This window comes from Rhamphochromis longiceps, linkage group LG2 (assembly GCF_057381845.1).
Source record: "Rhamphochromis longiceps isolate RC_006_pf linkage group LG2, R_longiceps_female_GT1.1, whole genome shotgun sequence".
In the NCBI taxonomy this organism is placed as follows: Eukaryota; Metazoa; Chordata; class Actinopteri; order Cichliformes; family Cichlidae; genus Rhamphochromis; species Rhamphochromis longiceps.
In genome coordinates this window covers 16,931,604-16,950,429 of record NC_140558.1, presented here as the reverse complement: position 1 = coordinate 16,950,429, position 18,826 = coordinate 16,931,604, and the positions used below count along the sequence as shown (strand labels likewise).

At 39.4% G+C, this 18,826-nt stretch overlaps 1 long non-coding RNA gene across 1 annotated transcript; it reads left to right on the top strand.

Moving 5' to 3' along the window:
- The first annotated feature begins 745 nt into the window (after positions 1–745).
- LOC146677109 (uncharacterized) lies at positions 746–3,367 on the top strand. The gene is made up of 3 exons (XR_014907477.1): positions 746–882; positions 1,855–2,073; positions 2,686–3,367. It is a non-coding gene; the product is annotated as an uncharacterized LOC146677109 (long non-coding RNA).
- Positions 3,368–18,826: the final 15,459 nt, after the last annotated feature.

Genomic DNA, 18,826 nt, shown 5'->3' with positions numbered 1-18,826 from the left:
TTATTTAAGCACACATCAAGAAGATTAAATACTTGAGTCATGTTTATTGAGACTTGTTTCAGATGTGGTATTTTTTTTAAAAACACTTATTAAGTGCATTTGTGGATTCCTGCGGTCGTAATTATCTTTTCATGTTTTCTCTTCAACCTTAGGCCCAGTCTCAGTCACAGACATCATCAATAAGTATTTCTCTGAGGGCCATACATATGAAGTGATCCTGGATTTTCCTGAAAACAAGCATAATATTTGTATGAGTCTGAGAACATTAAAGAGGAGGCTAAAAGATGCTGGAATGACTAGAAGGACAGACTTTACTCCCACTGACATTGTCATTTCCACTGTTACACAAGAACTGAGAGGCTCAGGTCAGCTTCTGGGTTACAGATCCATGTGTCAGACACTGCGACAAAAGTATAATCTGAAAGTTAAAAGAAATGATGTAATGCACATACTCTCAAGACTAGATCCATATGGTGTTAAGCGTCGCTGTAAACGCAGGTTTGTTCGAAGAGGATATTTTTCAGAAGGACCAAATCAAGTGTGGCATGTGGATGGTTATAATAAGCTGAAGCCCTTTGGTGTTGCTATTAGTGCATGTGTCGATGGATTTTCAAGGAAAGTTATGTGGCTCAGCTGTGGCAGCTCAAATAATGACCCAGGTATCATTGCAAAATATTATATGGAGTGCTTGTCACGGTTTGGTCAACTTCCAGCATGCCTTCGTACAGACTGTGGCACAGAAAATGGCACAATGGCAGCCATTCACTGTGCTTTAAGATCAGACCATGGAGATGAACTTGCAGGAGCCCACAGTCATATGTATGGTACCTCAACTACAAATCAACGGATTGAAAGTTGGTGGTCTTCGTTCAGAAAGCAAAGGTACATGGCTTTTAAAATATATTCTGAAACTAAAATTGAATGGTTCTGAAGGTGTTTCGTGGTCAGCGATATACTTTTTTTTGTGGGTGGGGTTTTATACTCAAATATTAAATTACAGTCACAAACAAACAAAGAAAAACATAGTCACCTACACATTTTTCTCATGTGATGCACAACTGCTTCAAAAAATATAATAAATGGTTTGGTATACCAGTGACATTTGTTTGTATTAAAACAACACACTCAAAAAGAAACTCCTACTCAGACATTCCACAAAAGTCCTAAAAAGGAACTATAAAAAACAACAAACAAACTGACATTCAACATTTTAATAAATTATTATGAATTATGAAGATTGATGTATTTAAAATTGAGTAAAATTTATTCAAATTTGTGTGCCTACGTAGTACCAAACTAACATCTAGATCAAATAGTTTACCTGTAGGGAGTCATATAAATAAAAGAACAAGGGTTTCTTCAAATTTGAGAACTGTAATATGAGTAATATAAGAACATTGATCCAACATGACAGAAATTTGTTAGAGGAGGTCATTCGTTTCAGACATTTCTTCGACTTTGTGTGCCAAAAAAAAAATACTGATGTTTTCACTAGCTTTTGGATTTCTGTGTGGTATCTAACAAGTGATAACAGCTTCAGTGTTCATGTAGAAACAAAATAGTACATTTATATGGACAGACCTGTATATTACAACTTTTCTTAAGTTCAACCGCCAAATGCAGGAATAACAGAAGGATTAATCATTTTGTTAAATTTTGTTATTTGTGTGAAGTTGCTTTTTTCTTCCTGCAGTGCATTGATGAAACACTTCAGAACATGTGAATAAGCTTTTCTTTGAACGAAATTGCACACATTTCAATATTCTTAAGATTACGACTATTTTTTTAAAGAGGACAATTACATTGAATTACTTGTGTTATTAAATTTTATATGCCTTGTCATTCCACCATTAGAACTCAGTTCTGGATTGAACTCTTCAGTGACCTGAGGGAGAGGCATCTTTTCAACGGCAGTCATGAACATAAATGCCTTCTACGATATGTCTTCCTCAATGTCTTGCAAAAAGAGCTTGACGAGTACAGAGATCTCTGGAACACTCACACCATCCGACCTGTGCGCCAATCTTGTTGTCCATCTGGTAAACCAGAAGCCATGTATCACCTGCCTCATAGGTATGTATTTAGTCCATGTATTTTATTTCATAGTTTTACTAAAATTTTTCTTCCTCAGTATAGTGTATTGTATGTGCAGGATACCTGTCCAGCTTGCTGTTATTAAACCTTTTGTTCATTTATAAAATGGTTCAGGAACAGTCCATCGATTATGTGCACTCTTTTCTTTCTTGACCTAACCACTTGAGTTAAGTAAGCAGTATGTCATTTAGGTTTAACAATTTTCCCTAACTGTTACTCACAGCAGGTATTACACACACTTTAGCAATTGAATAGTGTATTTTGTTGTTTTCACCTTTTTGCTGAATAGAAATTAAAGCTGCCACTTGTGTTTTGCCATTAGTTCTGTTCTCTGACTTCATGCACATACTTTTTATTTTTATATTTTTTTCCAAAAAAAAAAAAAAAATGTTAGACAATCATATTTTAACTTTGGATCACATCTTGGCTAAAAATGACAAATGTAGATATATGCATAATTAAGATTCTTTAAAATCACAATTTCCAGAACTGACTTTTAATTATAAGATTGACTTTGCGCTTTTGCTGTAACCTTGAAGGATAGTACCTGGAGAAGTGACTGAATTTGTTCATTTTTCTGACTGACCTAAGGTATGGTGGAAGAGAGTGTGGATTCCAAGTGCCTCAAGACATCCTGCACCAGTTTGATGACATTCTACCTGCTCAGTACAGTCTATGTGGGGACGACAATCTCCAGGTTCATTTCACAAACTTGGAAAGACAGAGTGAGCTCCCTCGACCAGTCAACTGGACTACTGCAGTTGAAAATTATATAACACTCAAAAATATGACTGGACTTTAGAAGTCAATGTAAAATCATCTGCTAGATGTGGGTACAATTACCACTGACACTAATTGTCACAAACCAACTTTAATGAGTATTGAAAAAAATAGTACCATAGTTTTTATATAAATAGTTTCACTACCGTCAACTTTTCAGTGTGTACGCTTTCGACCTGAAGAAATCAAAAGACCATACTGTACAAAATAACTTGTTCCTTTTAATTAGGTGTTGTAACAAACACGTTGATTAATTTGGAGATCTGTTTTACAAACAAAGGTTTACAAAAGCATTCAGCGAGACCTGTATTTATGTGGGTTTTTCCTATTTCTTTTTTTAACTCCAAGAACAACTTGCATATCTTACAAAAAAATGTAATCAAACACAGAAGTGTTTGATTAAATAAAGCCTTTTAACTGAATTTATCAGATTTTTTCCCCTGTGTTTTTATACTAGCGTGTCTCAGTACATTAGAATACTTCAGAAATGTTTTATTTTGTTACATTGGCAATTTCTTAACACAGTGAAATATGTCTAACTTGTTCAACTGTCCCACTATGATACTATGCTTTTGAAATTCCAAAACCTGATTGAACTTTCTGCGATGCATTAAACTTTATGTGATTTACACAAATTATTAGAAATTATTAGAAACAAAATTTTCAGATTTTAAAATCACAAACTTCAAATGTTTGCTAAAACCATAAATGTGGCTTAAAAGCAAAAGGACTTGGACCTTAGGGAAGCCCAAACCCAGGAGAGTTCTGGATGCCATAATCTATGGCTTCTTGGAAGTCCTCATAACTGTGTAGCACTGGGATTTTGATAGTATTTGCACAGACATCTACTACAGGGAAGCGTGAAGTGGTCTGGAAAAGAAGTTGTGGCTTTGGCTGAATTGCTGCAGGAGGAATTTCTCTCAGTCCAGTTGCAAACATAAGGATGTCTTCAAGAGACAGACTTCCATTTCTCTCTGAAAATGTAAAGAGAATAAAAGTTATTTCTAATGATAATAAACAGGAAAAAGGTGCCATTACACTTTGCTGACATAAATGTACTCATTTCAACCTTTTCAACCAAATTTAATACCTTCTACAGAAAGCAGATAGTCTTGCCAGTAGCTTAGTACTCGTCTCCTCTTGACGCCTAGAGCTGCCAGGTGGACCAAATTGCACATGGAAGATGTTCTCAAGAAGATCAGCTGTCAGCCTGGTCTCAGTGTAGCACATGAATGAGAAGAAGAGTGAAGGATGCTGTTCCAGAGCGTTTAAAAAAATACATGTGTCATGGAACGGACATATTATAGTTGTTTAAGAAGTGTTACTACCACCTAGTGGTAACTAAGCAGAATGTCTTTTTTGTAGAGGAAGTGATATACAGGAAGTTGTGTGCTCTTTAGCTGCTGCAGTGACAGCATTTGTAATCTGATGGCAATCTCTGCAATCCTGGTGTTAAAGTCCACAATATCGGCTTCATCCGTAAGTTCCTATACATTTAATGTGTATTAGTAAGTTTTGACGCTGTTTTGAGTTAAATCATATGGAGGCAGGTAGATGCTTGTATTTTGTCAGCAGATGCTTTATCTGTGGTCGTGTGTTTTTCACTAGAACAATGTTATTCTCCCAGTGTAATGGAACATGTCTTCATTGTGTATTTTGTATTCCTTTTCTTTGTACAGTTTTACAAAAAAAAGAGAGAGAGAGAATTTATTTTCATCATTAAATCCTGCCAAACACAACAAGCGGCCTGTTTCTTGGAGGATGAAGTGCTGGGAATAAAGATTGTTAAGCTAGCTGTATAGCTGAAATTACGTTGCCTGCAACAAACTTTAGTGAGGACAGCATAGTAAAAGGATGACCACTCAACGTGGAAGTTAAGAAGAGTGAAGGATTGTCAGTCTGCATCACACTGCAATGGAAGCCACAAGCGCCTCAGCACAAGCTTTAAAGGAAGATAGAGCTGAAGGCTCACGAGATGAAGTTGAATCGGGGTCTATTTATTCATGCCACAGCTCAAAGAGGTCACGCTCTTCACGCTCATCAACAAGCTCCAGAGTAAGCTATGAAGCAGCCAGGGCGCGAGCCAAAGCAGAAGCGGCGAAAACCAGACTAGCGTTCACGGAAAAGGAAGGCGAACTGAGAGTCGAAAAGGCCAGACTAGAAGCCAAGATAGATTATATTAGTCTACAGAAAGAAGCTGAGGCTGCCCAAGCTGAAGCTGAGGTGTTGGAGGCAGCTGCAGGAGACGTGAATGAATCCAACAACAAAGAATTTGACTTTCTGCCCTTGCCAGAGAGTGCATTGAAAAGGACTGATCACTATGTTACACAGCACACAAAAGATCAATTCCCACAAGAACCCAAAGTAGAGAATGATTCGACTTTACCGCCAACATCCACTCCATTTCCAAGCTACAATCAGAATGCACAGCCCCAGCTCATCGACAATGGAGCCAGCTTCCCTCCAAATAATGCTCAGCCACTCCATATGAACTTCCCACAGCAAGAAGATGAGCGCTATCAGCACAGGGTACTGCCCGACAATCGACCACATCTAAACAGCTCCCACAATAATGACTCATCTACAGATCTTGCCAAGTTCCTTGCTAAATCCCAGCTGGTTTCCTCAGGCCTAACAAAGTTTGATGACTTACCCGAACACTATGAAGCCTGGAGAGAAACGTTCATCAACACAATCGAAAGTCTGAGTCTATCAGCAAGTGAAGAAATGGATCTGCTTATCAAATGGCTGGGTAAAGAATCTGGTGGGCATGCAATCAGAATACGGTCTGTGAATATCAGACAGCCTAATGTGGGACTTAGAATGATCTGGGAAAGACTAAATAAAAAATATGGTGCTCCAGAGGTGATAGAAAGAGCTCTCTTTTGTAAACTTGAGAGTTTTCCCAAGATCCACAACAGAGAGAGTCAAAAACTACAAGAACTGGCTGACTTGCTTACTGAACTCGACGTTGCTAAACGAGAGGGTTACCTGCCAGGTCTAGCCTATCTTGATACATCAAGAGGTGTGCAGCCAATTGTGGAAAAGCTCCCTTTTTATCTCCAAGACAAGTGGCTGTCACACGGGTGCAAATACAAAAGAGATCATCATGCTGCCTTTCCTCCTTTCTCCTACTTCAAAGAATTCATCTGCAGAGAGGCTGAAGAGAGAAATGATCCCAGTTTTAACTATCCAGATCTTTTCACTAATTCTTACAGAAAAGAGAAGTCAAATCAAGCGAGACCTGTCTCCGTGCACAAGACGAACATATGCATGGCTTCAGAGCCCAAAATAGGAAATCCAGAGAAGCTATGCCCCATGCACCACAAGCCTCATTCTCTTCAAAAATGCAGAGGTTTTCGAAAACTGCTCTTGGAAGAGAGGAAAAGGTTCTTAAAAGAAAACAATATATGTTTTCGCTGCTGCGCCTCTACGACTCATCAAGCCAAATCTTGTGAGGCCACCGTAAAATGCGAGGAATGTGACAGTGATAAACACATTTCCGCTCGGCACCCCGGACCAGCTTCGCGCTCAGATGCAGTTCCTACTTCCTCGACAGAGAATGGCGGGGAGAGGTCGGACACAGAGGCACAGAGTGTCACATCCAGATGTACCCAGGTATGTGGGGATGGGTTTCAAGGGAAATCCTGCTCAAAGATCTGTCTGGTGAATGTGTATCCAAATGGCCACCAAGAGCAATGGCAGAAGATGTATGTCATTTTAGATGACCAAAGTAATGTTTCACTGGCCAGATCTGAGTTTTTTGACATGTTTGGTCTCAAGGGAGCAACCATGCCATACACACTGAAAACCTGTGCAGGTGTCATAGAAGCATCTGGGAGAAGAGCCCACAGTTTTATGATAGAATCGTTGGACGGGAAAGTTACCATGCCTTTGCCTGCACTTATAGAGTGCAATGATATCCCAAATAACAGGTCAGAGATACCCACACCCGAAGCTGCATGTCACCACCATCATCTTAAAAGAGTGGCAGATAAGCTTCCACCACTTGACCCAGAAGCAGACATTCTTCTTCTATTGGGAAGAGACATTATAAGAGCGCATAAGGTTCGAGACCAGTATAATGGTCCACTAAACGCCCCATATGCACAACGCTTAGACCTAGGGTGGGTCATAGTTGGAGAGGTGTGCATAGGAGGTGCACACAACACGACTACAGTGAGTGCTATGAAAACCTGCATCCTGGAAAATGGCAGACCAAGTCACTTTGCCACGTGTGAGAATAAGATAAAGGTGAAAGAAAATCCTAATGGCAAAGATGAGAAAAAGAGAACCCCACCCAATAGAGACATTCAAAATGCATTGACAGTGACTAATCTTGGGGAAACAGTCTTCAATGCCACAGAAGATGACAACCAGCTAGCACACTCCATTGAGGATTCAGTCTTCCTACAGATCATGGAAGAGGAATTCTTCCAGGATGAGACAAAAAGCTGGGTTGCCCCTCTTCCTTTTCGGCACCCACGTAAACGTCTGCCAAATAACAGATGTTACGCTCATCACCGTCTGATGTCACTGCGGAAGACTTTAGATAAGAAGCCCGAAATGAAAATGCATTTCACAGACTTCATGCAAAATATGTTAGACAAGGGACATGCTGAACTTGCACCACCACTCCAGGAGGGGGCAGAATGCTGGTATTTGCCCACGTTTGGTGTTTACCATCCCAAAAAACCAAGCAAGATTAGAGTGGTATTTGATTCCAGTGCTCAGTATGATGGAATCTCGCTAAACGAGGTGCTGCTGTCTGGACCAGATCTTAACAACACTCTCATCGGTGTCCTCCTCAGATTCAGGAAAGAGCCTGTAGCCATAACTGCAGATATTCAGCAGATGTTTTACTGTTTCGTTGTTCGTGAGGACTGCAGGGATTTCCTTAGGTTCCTGTGGTATCAGGATAACGATCTGAGTAAGGATGTGGTGGATTATCGCATGCGTGTTCATGTTTTCGGAAACAGTCCATCACCTGCAGTGGCAATCTTTGGCCTCAGGAAAGCAGCAGAGCACCAAGAAGTTGAATATGGCAGTGATGCGAGGCACTTCGTAGAAAGAGACTTTTATGTAGATGACGGCCTCCGGTCTTTTGCTACAACAGCAGAGGCCATTGATGTTCTGCGTCGAACACAGCAGATGTTGGCAGCATCTAACATCACTCTGCACAAAATAGCTTCAAATCGAGCAGAAGTATTGAAAGCATTTCCTGCAGATCAAAGAGCAGACAATGTAAAAGACCTTAACCTCTTTGTGGATGACTTACCAGTCCAACGCAGTCTTGGAGTCAGCTGGAACATAATGACTGACACTTTTGGATTCAGTATTCCTGAGAATGAAAAGCCATTTACACGCCGTGGTGTCCTGTCAACAGTAAACAGTCTGTTTGATCCTTTGGGGTTCATAGCTCCTGTTGCAGTGACAGGGAGACTGATTCTAAGAGAGCTAACAACCGAGAATGCAGACTGGGACGTAGAACTCCCTGAGGCTAAAAAAGAAAGTTGGAGAAGATGGAATGAATCATTGTCAGCACTAAAAAACCTGGATGTTCCACGAACATATGCCTCTTTCTCTGTTTCAAAAGCACAGCACGCTGAATTATTGGTCTTCTGTGATGCCTCTGTCAAAGCAATATCTGCAGTTGCTTATCTTAAGACAACGAATGAACAAGGTCTCCAAGAGGTGGGCTTTGTTTTCGGGAAATCCAAGCTCGCTCCCAACCCAGGCCTCACAATCCCAAGACTGGAGTTGTGTGCTGCTGTCATGGCCGTTGAGATAGCCGATCTAGTAATGAGGGAGCTTGATCTAGATCTCAAGACAGTGAAATTCTACACTGACAGCAGAGTTGTATTGGGATACATACACAACGAGACTAGGAGGTTCTATGTGTATGTGAACAATAGAGTGCAGCGCATCCGGCAGTCAACACGACCTGATCAGTGGAACTACATTCCTTCAGAACTAAATCCGGCTGATCATGGGTCACGTTCTGTTCCAGCCGCCGAGCTTGCCGACACCACGTGGCTAACAGGACCAGCATTCCTAATGAAACAAACAAAGGTAGCTGCCAGTGGCGATAAAGGATCAACATTTGACCTTGTGAACCCAGATGCTGATGCTGAGGTACGTCCTGAGGTAATCTCGCTCGCCACACAAGTTAGTAGAGACAAACTTGGCTCAAAACGCTTCCAGCGTTTTTCTACCTGGACCACACTCAGTAAGACTGTGGCACGTCTGTGTCATATTGCTCAGTGTTTCTCTCACTCCTCAAAGAATCAAAGGTGTGTTGGATGGCACATGTGCAAAAGTGGCCTGTCAGTCATTGACATTGTCAGAGCAGAACAGATCATCATAAAATGTGTGCAAGAAGAAATGTATTCAGAAGAACTGAAATGCATCAAAATGAAACATGACCTTCCGAAAACCAGCACTCTGTACAAACTCCGACCCATTCTCGACAGCGAAGGTATGTTAAGAATAGGTGGAGGCATTGGTCGAGGACAACTTGAAAGTGGTGAAGTCCATCCGCTAATAATACCAAGCCGCAGCCATGTAGCAAGCTTGCTTGTTTGTCATCATCATCAGGCTGTAAAGCACCAGGGCAGGCATTTCACTGAAGGCGCAATTCGCAACAGTGGTCTGTGGATTGTTGGAGGGAAACGTCTCATCAGCAGTATTATTCACAAGTGTGTTACATGCAGGAAACTAAGAGGAAGAACCGAGCAGCAACAAATGTCAGACCTACCCACAGAGCGCCTTCAGGCTGACCCTCCATTTTCCTATGTTGGCCTTGATGTTTTTGGACCATGGGAAGTGGTGATACGCCGTACCAGAGGTGGTCAAGCTCAAGACAAAAGGTGGGCTGTCCTTTTCACATGTATGGCCACTCGAGCCATACATATTGAGGTTATTGAAACAATGACGTCCTCAAGCTTTATAAATGCGCTCCGAAGGTTTTTCTCCATCAGGGGTCATGCCAAACAGCTTCGCTCGGACTGTGGGACCAATTTCACTGGAGCGTTCAAAGAGCTGAAGATGGATCCTGGCAATAAGAGCGTAGAGGATTACCTTCTTCAACAAAAATGCACTTGGGTTTTCAACCCACCTCACTCCTCTCATATGGGCGGCGCTTGGGAGCGCATGATTGGAGTGGCAAGACGGATTTTAGATTCTATGCTTCTTCAGGTTGGACATGTAAAACTCACTCATGAGGTCTTAACCACTTTTATGGCTGAAGTGAGTGCCATTGTCAATGCAAGGCCGTTAATACCAGTTTCTACTGATCCTGAGGCGCCTTTCATTCTAACACCTTCCATATTGCTGACCCAGAAGGGGGGTGTTCCCTCTCCTACTGTAAGTGAGTTTTCAAGAGGGGATCTGCTCAAAAATCAGTGGAAAAGAGTTCAGGCCTTGGCAGATACCTTCTGGGCTAGGTGGCGCCGTGAATATTTGAGCACATTACAGAGTCGGCACAAATGGCAATCTCAGAAACCTAATCTCAAAGAAGGAGATATTGTTCTGCTCAAGGACGATCAAGCCAAGAGGAATCAGTGGCCTATGGGAATTATTGTCAAGGTTGTTCCCAGCAGAGATGGACTTGTTAGGAAAGTTGAAGTTAAGGTGATACGGAACCAGACAGCGAAGGTCTTCTCTAGACCAGTTTCTCAAGTAATCTTGTTGTTTTCACCACAGGACAATGACTCATCAGCAAGCTAGAGGATTGAGACTGTGGCATAAAGTGGCATATCTTTAATATGCCAGGCGGGGAGTGTCATGGAACGGACATATTATAGTTGTTTAAGAAGTGTTACTACCACCTAGTGGTAACTAAGCAGAATGTCTTTTTTGTAGAGGAAGTGATATACAGGAAGTTGTGTGCTCTTTAGCTGCTGCAGTGACAGCATTTGTAATCTGATGGCAATCTCTGCAATCCTGGTGTTAAAGTCCACAATATCGGCTTCATCCGTAAGTTCCTATACATTTAATGTGTATTAGTAAGTTTTGACGCTGTTTTGAGTTAAATCATATGGAGGCAGGTAGATGCTTGTATTTTGTCAGCAGATGCTTTATCTGTGGTCGTGTGTTTTTCACTAGAACAATGTTATTCTCCCAGTGTAATGGAACATGTCTTCATTGTGTATTTTGTATTCCTTTTCTTTGTACAGTTTTACAAAAAAAAGAGAGAGAGAGAATTTATTTTCATCATTAAATCCTGCCAAACACAACAAGCGGCCTGTTTCTTGGAGGATGAAGTGCTGGGAATAAAGATTGTTAAGCTAGCTGTATAGCTGAAATTACGTTGCCTGCAACAAACTTTAGTGAGGACAGCATAACATGACTACATGAGGGCACATCCTTTATCGATATGCCTGTAATACTCTGCCTATTGCCTTAATATTAAATAATTTTTTGAACAATAATTATTGAAAATATTTTGTCATGTCATTATACTGCCGCAAGTAGAGGTGGCATGGGCCGCGAAACTGAGACACAGGCATTAGAGCCTCTTAATGCTTGTTTTGTTTGGGTTTCCACCAGAGTGGAATTAACAAAAAATAGAGAGGGCATAGCCTAACATACGAAATAGGAAAATAATGATGTGTAATCTATTTATTTCAACAAAAAAACTGTATTCTGAATACCACCTATTTACACAGTAACTGTAACGGAATACAGTTACTCGTATTTTAAATACGTGACAGTGTTACATGTATTTCGTTACTCCCAAACACTGCAAACATATCTGTAGTATTATTAGAATCATGAGATTACAACACATTTACCTCTCCTCCACTTCTTTGAAGTGTGTCCCAGTCCTAGCGCACTGGTTAGCATGTTTTGGTTCGTGCAACTGGTCCGTCGGGTTATTGTCTCCCCAGGAACATTTCCGTTGTCTTTTTTCCTATTTCCGTTGTGCTTTGCGTGCTTTTGCAGCGCTTTTCTTTTTGCAGCGTTTTTCTTTTTGCAGCATTTTTCTTTTTGCAGTGCAGCGTTTTTCTTGAAGTTGCAGTGCAGCGTCTTTCTTTTTGTAGCGTTTTTCTTTTTGCAGTGCAGCTTTTTTCTTGAAGTTGCAGTGTAGCGTCTTTCTTTTTGCAGCGTTTTCCTTTTTGCAGCATTTTTCTTTTTGCAAGTGTTTTCTGAAGTTGCAGTCCGTTTGGCCTCTCAGGGCCACCATACATTAGGAACATAAAGTTTCACATTCTTTTTTCTATTAAGATTTCTGCAAAAATCTGAAATACTTTAATATAGAACATGCTTAATCAGTTGGAATATGGTATTTGTAATGTGTTGTACTTATGTATGTATATACAGTAGACAGCACTCAGCAATCTTCCAGTTTGTAGAACTGTTACTGTATGCTATATTGGAAATATTTGTTACTCTTCCTGTAGTAAAAAAAGTATTAGAATGTTAAAATTAGTAATTTATTTTGGCACTAACCAGAAACACAGTAACAATGTGTGCAGCAGGAACAGATGCACTTCTATGTTTAGTGTACGGATTCCTACCAGGTGAAGCACTGAAAATGTTATTTATATATGTATATGTATTTTCAACTGGTGTTGTTTTGTGGTCTCATTCCCCAAGCAATTTGTTGCCTTATTTTGTCCCCAACACTCACTGCTGCTTCTGCAAAGTCAGAGTACTAAGTGCTGTCTACTACAGGTAACTCCACTTCAAAAAACCTGAACATTCCCTTTAGCTTACTATTTTAATTGGGGGGAGAAACTAAGAAAGCAATTACTGACCAGATGAAAAGGCTGCACATTAAAAAGGCACAACGGGCTACACTGTTAAGAGAACTTAACCACCCAGTCTATTGAACATTCACATTCATTCCTTCATGTTACTGTTAACTACACCTGTGTTTCTATGAACTGTTAGGGTGGAAAACCTAAAACGTGTAGGGCAGAGTGCCTTGAGGACAAAGGTTGGGTAACACTGACCTACACCACATCCATCACCCACATAGAGCTTGCGAGAATGCTGTTAAATTCACTGCGAAAGTCTGGATAGCTGTGATAACCAAGGGGCAGCTTTAGTACACATCCACATGTGTGGGATTGTGGTCTGCGGAGGAAATCTGTAGTTTCTATGAACTCAATTAGTATGGCTTTATCCAACAGATTGGATCCTGTGCAGAACCGCAGGAAAAGCTGAAGATAATTGAAATCAATTTCTCCAATGTATCTTTTCAGGTAATGAGAAACTGTTGACTGGGCAGCTGTCATCTCCTCTGGAAAGATTAGAAGCTCCTTCACTGGTTTTACAGTCGGTTTTTTTTCTGCAATGAAATGATACAGTCCTTCTGGTGGGAGTAAACCAGCTACAGAACCCACAACGGGACGGCAGCACTTGATTACAAACATTGGGGCCTGAATAAGTACTTTGTGTCCTATCTGTGCCAAAACAGGGAGCAGTGTGTCCTTGGTAGGAACCTGCTTGCACTCATGTGCATCAAGTACTTCCAGCAATTCATCTGTATCCACTGAATTGAAGTCATCCAAAGCCTTCAGGAGAACAGATAGCTCTTCTTGTGAGACGTACAAAAGAAAGGAATCTTTTAAACAACTGGTTGTCGAGCCGTACAATATCTCCTCCAGAAAGGGTATTGCAAGCTTCACTGGGAAGTAACCAGCTTGTTTCCACCCTACAACAAACACTCTAGCTATAGCCTGCCATTCTTCACACTGAAAGTCATGCCGGATGAATGGGACTTTTACCTCAACTCCCAATGTGCAGCTGTCATAGAAATCCATCCAAAATTCTGTCAGGCAGTCCCGCAAAACACCACTTCCTTCCCCCTGTTCAAGCTCTCCATTTGGTAACAACATTTTGATATTGACCTCAGATGAAATAATGTTTGAGTCCTTAAAGGCACTGATCAAATCAGTAAGACAATGACCTCTTCTAACAGTCAGTATTACGGATCAAGATCGTGGTTCAGGGGGTGCTTGGTAAGGAATATTGGCCTCTCCTGTTAGCCCCGGTGAGAGAGACAATGTGTGATGAGGTGGATCAGACTCTTTTTCTGTAAACAGTGTTTCAGGGTTTAGTTCAACCACACTAATATCCACCCTGTTACCCCCACTAATAATAACAACTGCATCAGAATCTTCACTTTCACCTATATTTGGCAGACCATCCCATGGTAATGTGTCATTCAGTTCCAAATATCCACTTATGGAAGCTCCATCATTAATTACAAAGTTTGATGGTTCTGAATTTATGTTTTCCACCAACAGATCATCAGCGGCCTGATTAGGTTCATTGCCAGTGAGATCTACCACAGAGGGCTGGGTTATTGCATGATCGGCCTCTACGTCTTGGGGCTGCTGTTGTGTTTTCTTTCTGGTACACAGATAAAGTCGCAGAATTTTGACTTTACTTTGCTTATACAACTCATCAACTGTACTGGAAGCATCCACATGCATCTGTGAGCTCTCAATATGAGTTGAATAGTGTGAAAGACTTTTGGTTTTTTTTGAGGTGCCATTGGGGAAAAACAGATTTTCAGCCATAAGTTTGATATTTGACACTGTTTCATTTTTATCTACAGATAAATGCCTTGTTCCACCACCACTTACAGACTTCACCTGTTTGAACCCACCCTTCTCCTCATCAAAATCCATCCAGCCAACCTTAATTCGTCTCACTGTTCGTTTTGCATTTGTATTTTCTGCCCACTGAGACAATTTCTTTTTAGGAGGCATTCCCTCAGCTCCTGTCAGTCTTTGTCATAGCCTTGAGAGTATAGATTCTTTCCTGGATGGTGACGTCGCCAACTTTGGGGATGTACTTTGCCAGGTCATTGTCTGTCATTAAGGGAATGACAGTTTCATCAATCTGAAAAATATAAATAACAAATTAATAAAATTGTCAATATTAAAAAAAACAATGAATACATACAACTGCATATTTTAGAGTTGTTTTTTGCTATCTACTTTCGATAACAGATACTTTTGGTAATGTGGTACACATTTGTCCAACATAAAATGAACAAAAATTACTTTTTAAATTACTCTTTAAACATATCATGTCATTAATTAATGTCACTGATTAAACAAAAATATGAAATTCAATAAATTTTTTTAGAATGTGCATAGTAAATTGTGGATTGCGGCTCTCCGTTCAAAAACAAGCACACAGACACATGCACGCACACAGCAACAGCTGCAGTGGCTTACATTCTCATCTTCAAGTTTCTTGATCACATCTTCTTCAACTTTACGCTCTGTTAAGAATTCTCGCAGCCGAGTATCCATAGCTGACCTCTAAACCACATGAAAATGAAATTAGTATTTTTACACTCAGTTACAAATTTTATGTAGCAGATTTTTACATGATAGCCTACCTATAAAATCACTTTATCTATGGCAAATCAGAATTTGATAATGATTGTTTTATTACTTAGATATTATCTATGGTAATGAGGAATGGAGCGATTGTCTACTTGGAGTTTAAGTAGTTCAGTATGAGCAATGACAACCTGCATCAATACAAAATCATTCCGATCACTGTATGCTTTATTAGTTCCCTTGGCAACGTGAGCTACTGTAACTGCAAGGCTTCATCCGGTGATGCATTGAAAGCTACGGCTCATTTAGCATGTATTACCTTAACAAGTGTGACTCACATGATGCTACTTTCAAAGGAGATGTTCAGCAAAATTTTAAGATGCTTTCCATCTAAAACTGTTATTATTGTCCAGACCAGATTAGTTGCACCAGCTAGTATGGTGATGTGGCCAGGGTAAAAGAGAGACACCTTCGTGACACAGAGAACTAAGGTTTTATGTTGAACATACCTCGTTTATTAGTAGCCTTCAGCCTTGCTCTACTTTGAAAGTGTGCTGCGGGGCCGCCGCACGTCCTACAGTTAAAAATGAGTTTACGGCTACATATTAGCACAACAAAACAACGTGTAGTAACAACATGAGGATACAACATTTGAAACGTCAGCAGATACCATTTATTTTTTTTTTATTTTTTTTTTTTATTTTTTTTTTTTTAAACGGATTTACTTTACCAAATTGACCATCCCAGCCTTGCCATAATGGTCCATTTGATTCACCTTTTATTGTTTATTTTATTTTCACTTACTGAATACGGGACAGACTTGACTGGGGGAAAGAAGGGGAGAAAGAAAGAGGGAAAGAGAAACAGCTGAGAAGAGGGACGGGGGAGAAGGGCAAAAACCAAAAACCAACAGAATGAGCAGAAAAAGAAAAAAAAGAAGAAAAAAGGAAAAAAAAATGCATATATCAATCACCTGGGTCACCTGCTGAGAAAGAAAAAAGAAAACAAGCAGAAGAGAACAAGAGTAATAGAATAAACAACATCACAATGATATATGGGAATATGACAGTAAATACTAAATATTAAACATTATTGTGCAGCACATAAGATCAACAGAACACAGTGTGCTTTGAGGTAGGAGCCAAGAAGGGTGTAGTTTGTGGGTGTGATCACCCGTGTGTACACCTGTGAGCATGGACGTGTTTGCTTTTTGTTTTTTAAAAGGTTCCTTCATGTAATGATCTGCTAGAGGGTGTGGGGGGGCCACAGCCCCGTCCTCCAGGGCATGAAGCAGGTATGCAGGAGATCAAAACTCCAGACATCCAGAGGCCCCCAGAACACAAGATACCATTTAGAACATAGTAACAATATAAGTCTGAATAAATAACTGCCGAATTGCGGGATAACAATATGAAATAAATATAAAATATAATACACTCACCTTAAGGACATCACCAACAGCAAGGACTCCGTACTATGGCTGACGCAGGTTCTAGTGAATGTGCCCTGGGATGATATATATATATATCATCAAGTGTTTCGTGGCCACAAATAAGTATTTCGTGGCCACAAATAAGTATTTCGTGGGCACGTTATACCTATTTCGTGGCCACAAATAAGTATTTCGTGGGCACGTTATACCTATTTCGTGGCCTCAAAATGATATTTCGTGGCCACAACTTATTTATTTTTTGGACCATGTCATCAGAGGGGCTCCGTAGAGTACTTACCAAGGTTAGAAACAAAGAACAGTTATGCTTTATTAATGTTCGCTAATTACAATGTTCCACATTTCCTTGCTTTTTAAGTAATTTTTTGGCTTTTCAGAGTTTTTGTTTTTTATTTTTTTAGCAGTAATGTTTCTGCCTATTTATTTCAGCCCATGAAATCGAATGCAGATCTTCCTGATGTGAGATTTACATAAATGTAAGTAATTTTGTTTGTCATTGTCATTAATGTTGTTGCTGTTGTTGTTTTTGTGCAGTTTGCAATCATATAAACCTAGCAAGCATCAGTCAGCACAGTGACTAACCTAAACAGATTCTTGCTTTATTCACATATATTATATGTAATTATATATACCTACACATTGTAACTAGGGTTGCAGCCACTTGGCCCCACCCAATTGTTGTGACAGCCCTGATTGTACTTATACACTGCATCTGAACAGGGAACAGTCTGCCACATTAATGTATTTTTAAGTGACTTGTCTGTAATACATGACTTTGTTTCTTACAGATGTCAAAGTCTCAACCTCATGCTGCCCTCTCCCATCCTCCTAAAGTAAGTATTTGTTATTGTAGTTTTTTATGCAGTGTCTGTGTCACATGCTAATCATAATTATTGAAATAATAATTGTTTTCTAACAGATTTTCCAAAACACTAGTTATGTTTGTTGTCATTCAGACCAATACTACTGCTTAGACATTGCTTAGTGGTCATGCATGTTTGACAAGCTCGTTATGATACCAAAACAGTAGGCCTGTCACAATAATCGATATATCGACTTAACACACAATACATGTACATGACCTCAATAATTGTTGATGATGTAATTTATCTGCCATTATATTTACAAAAATAAAATATAATGACAACAAAACAATAACATTAAATAACATTTAGAAAATTTACTATTTAGTCAAGTATTTCAGGTATCTAATATTTTGCTTCATAATTTCAATGATCTACATACTTTAAGAATTAGATGTTGGTTTGTCAATTGAAAGTGTGTAGATCTTGCATTATTATGGTGTTATATTATGATTATACATTCAAAGACATAAAATGGTCTTAAAATGACAATGACATAACTTGTCGCAATTGTTTATGGGGCAATATACCGACCAACAAAAAGTCGTTATCGTAAAAGGCCTTCAAAATAGACAGTTTTATGATTGATAAATTCAAAAAATAAATACATTTAATTTCTCTGAGATTCTCTAATATTCAGTTACAGTTCACAACACAGCTACCTGTACATGCAGTATTATACTGTAAATATAAATATCTGCATTTAGCATCCCACTAGAAGAGTCACAGTTACTGCCTCTTTTTTTTTTTTTTTTTTTTTTTACAAATACCTGTACTATTACTAACACATTTACTGTTTTACTTTTAGCCTGTGGATACAAATGCAGATTTCCTTAATGTAAGTTGTGCATTTTAATTACATCATGTTATTTTTATTATTATTTATTTATTTATTTTATTTTACATTCAAATATTTCAAGCTTCTTGGTTAAAGAAGCTTGATTGCTAGTAGGTAAAGAATAGTTCACCTATAATTGATATTCCCAATTAATTTCTCACCTCTGATTGAATGCCTTTGTTTGTTTGCCTTTTTTGACTATAACAAAACATTTTTGCAGGATATATATGGTGAATTTATATGCATAGATACAGTCGTAGTGCTTGACACATGCACACAGCAGTAGATGTACTAAAAAGAAAATAATTACAATCATGATGTTGATTGCTGATGTCAGTATATATATTTTAGAGGAATGTTTTGTTTTTCACCCAAAATGAACTATATTGCTTCAGAAGAGATTTATTACCCTACCGGACTCTTATATATTGTTCTGTTTTTTGTTTGTTTTTGTTATTTTCAGGTTCAATGGTGTGTGTTCTTCTAATGG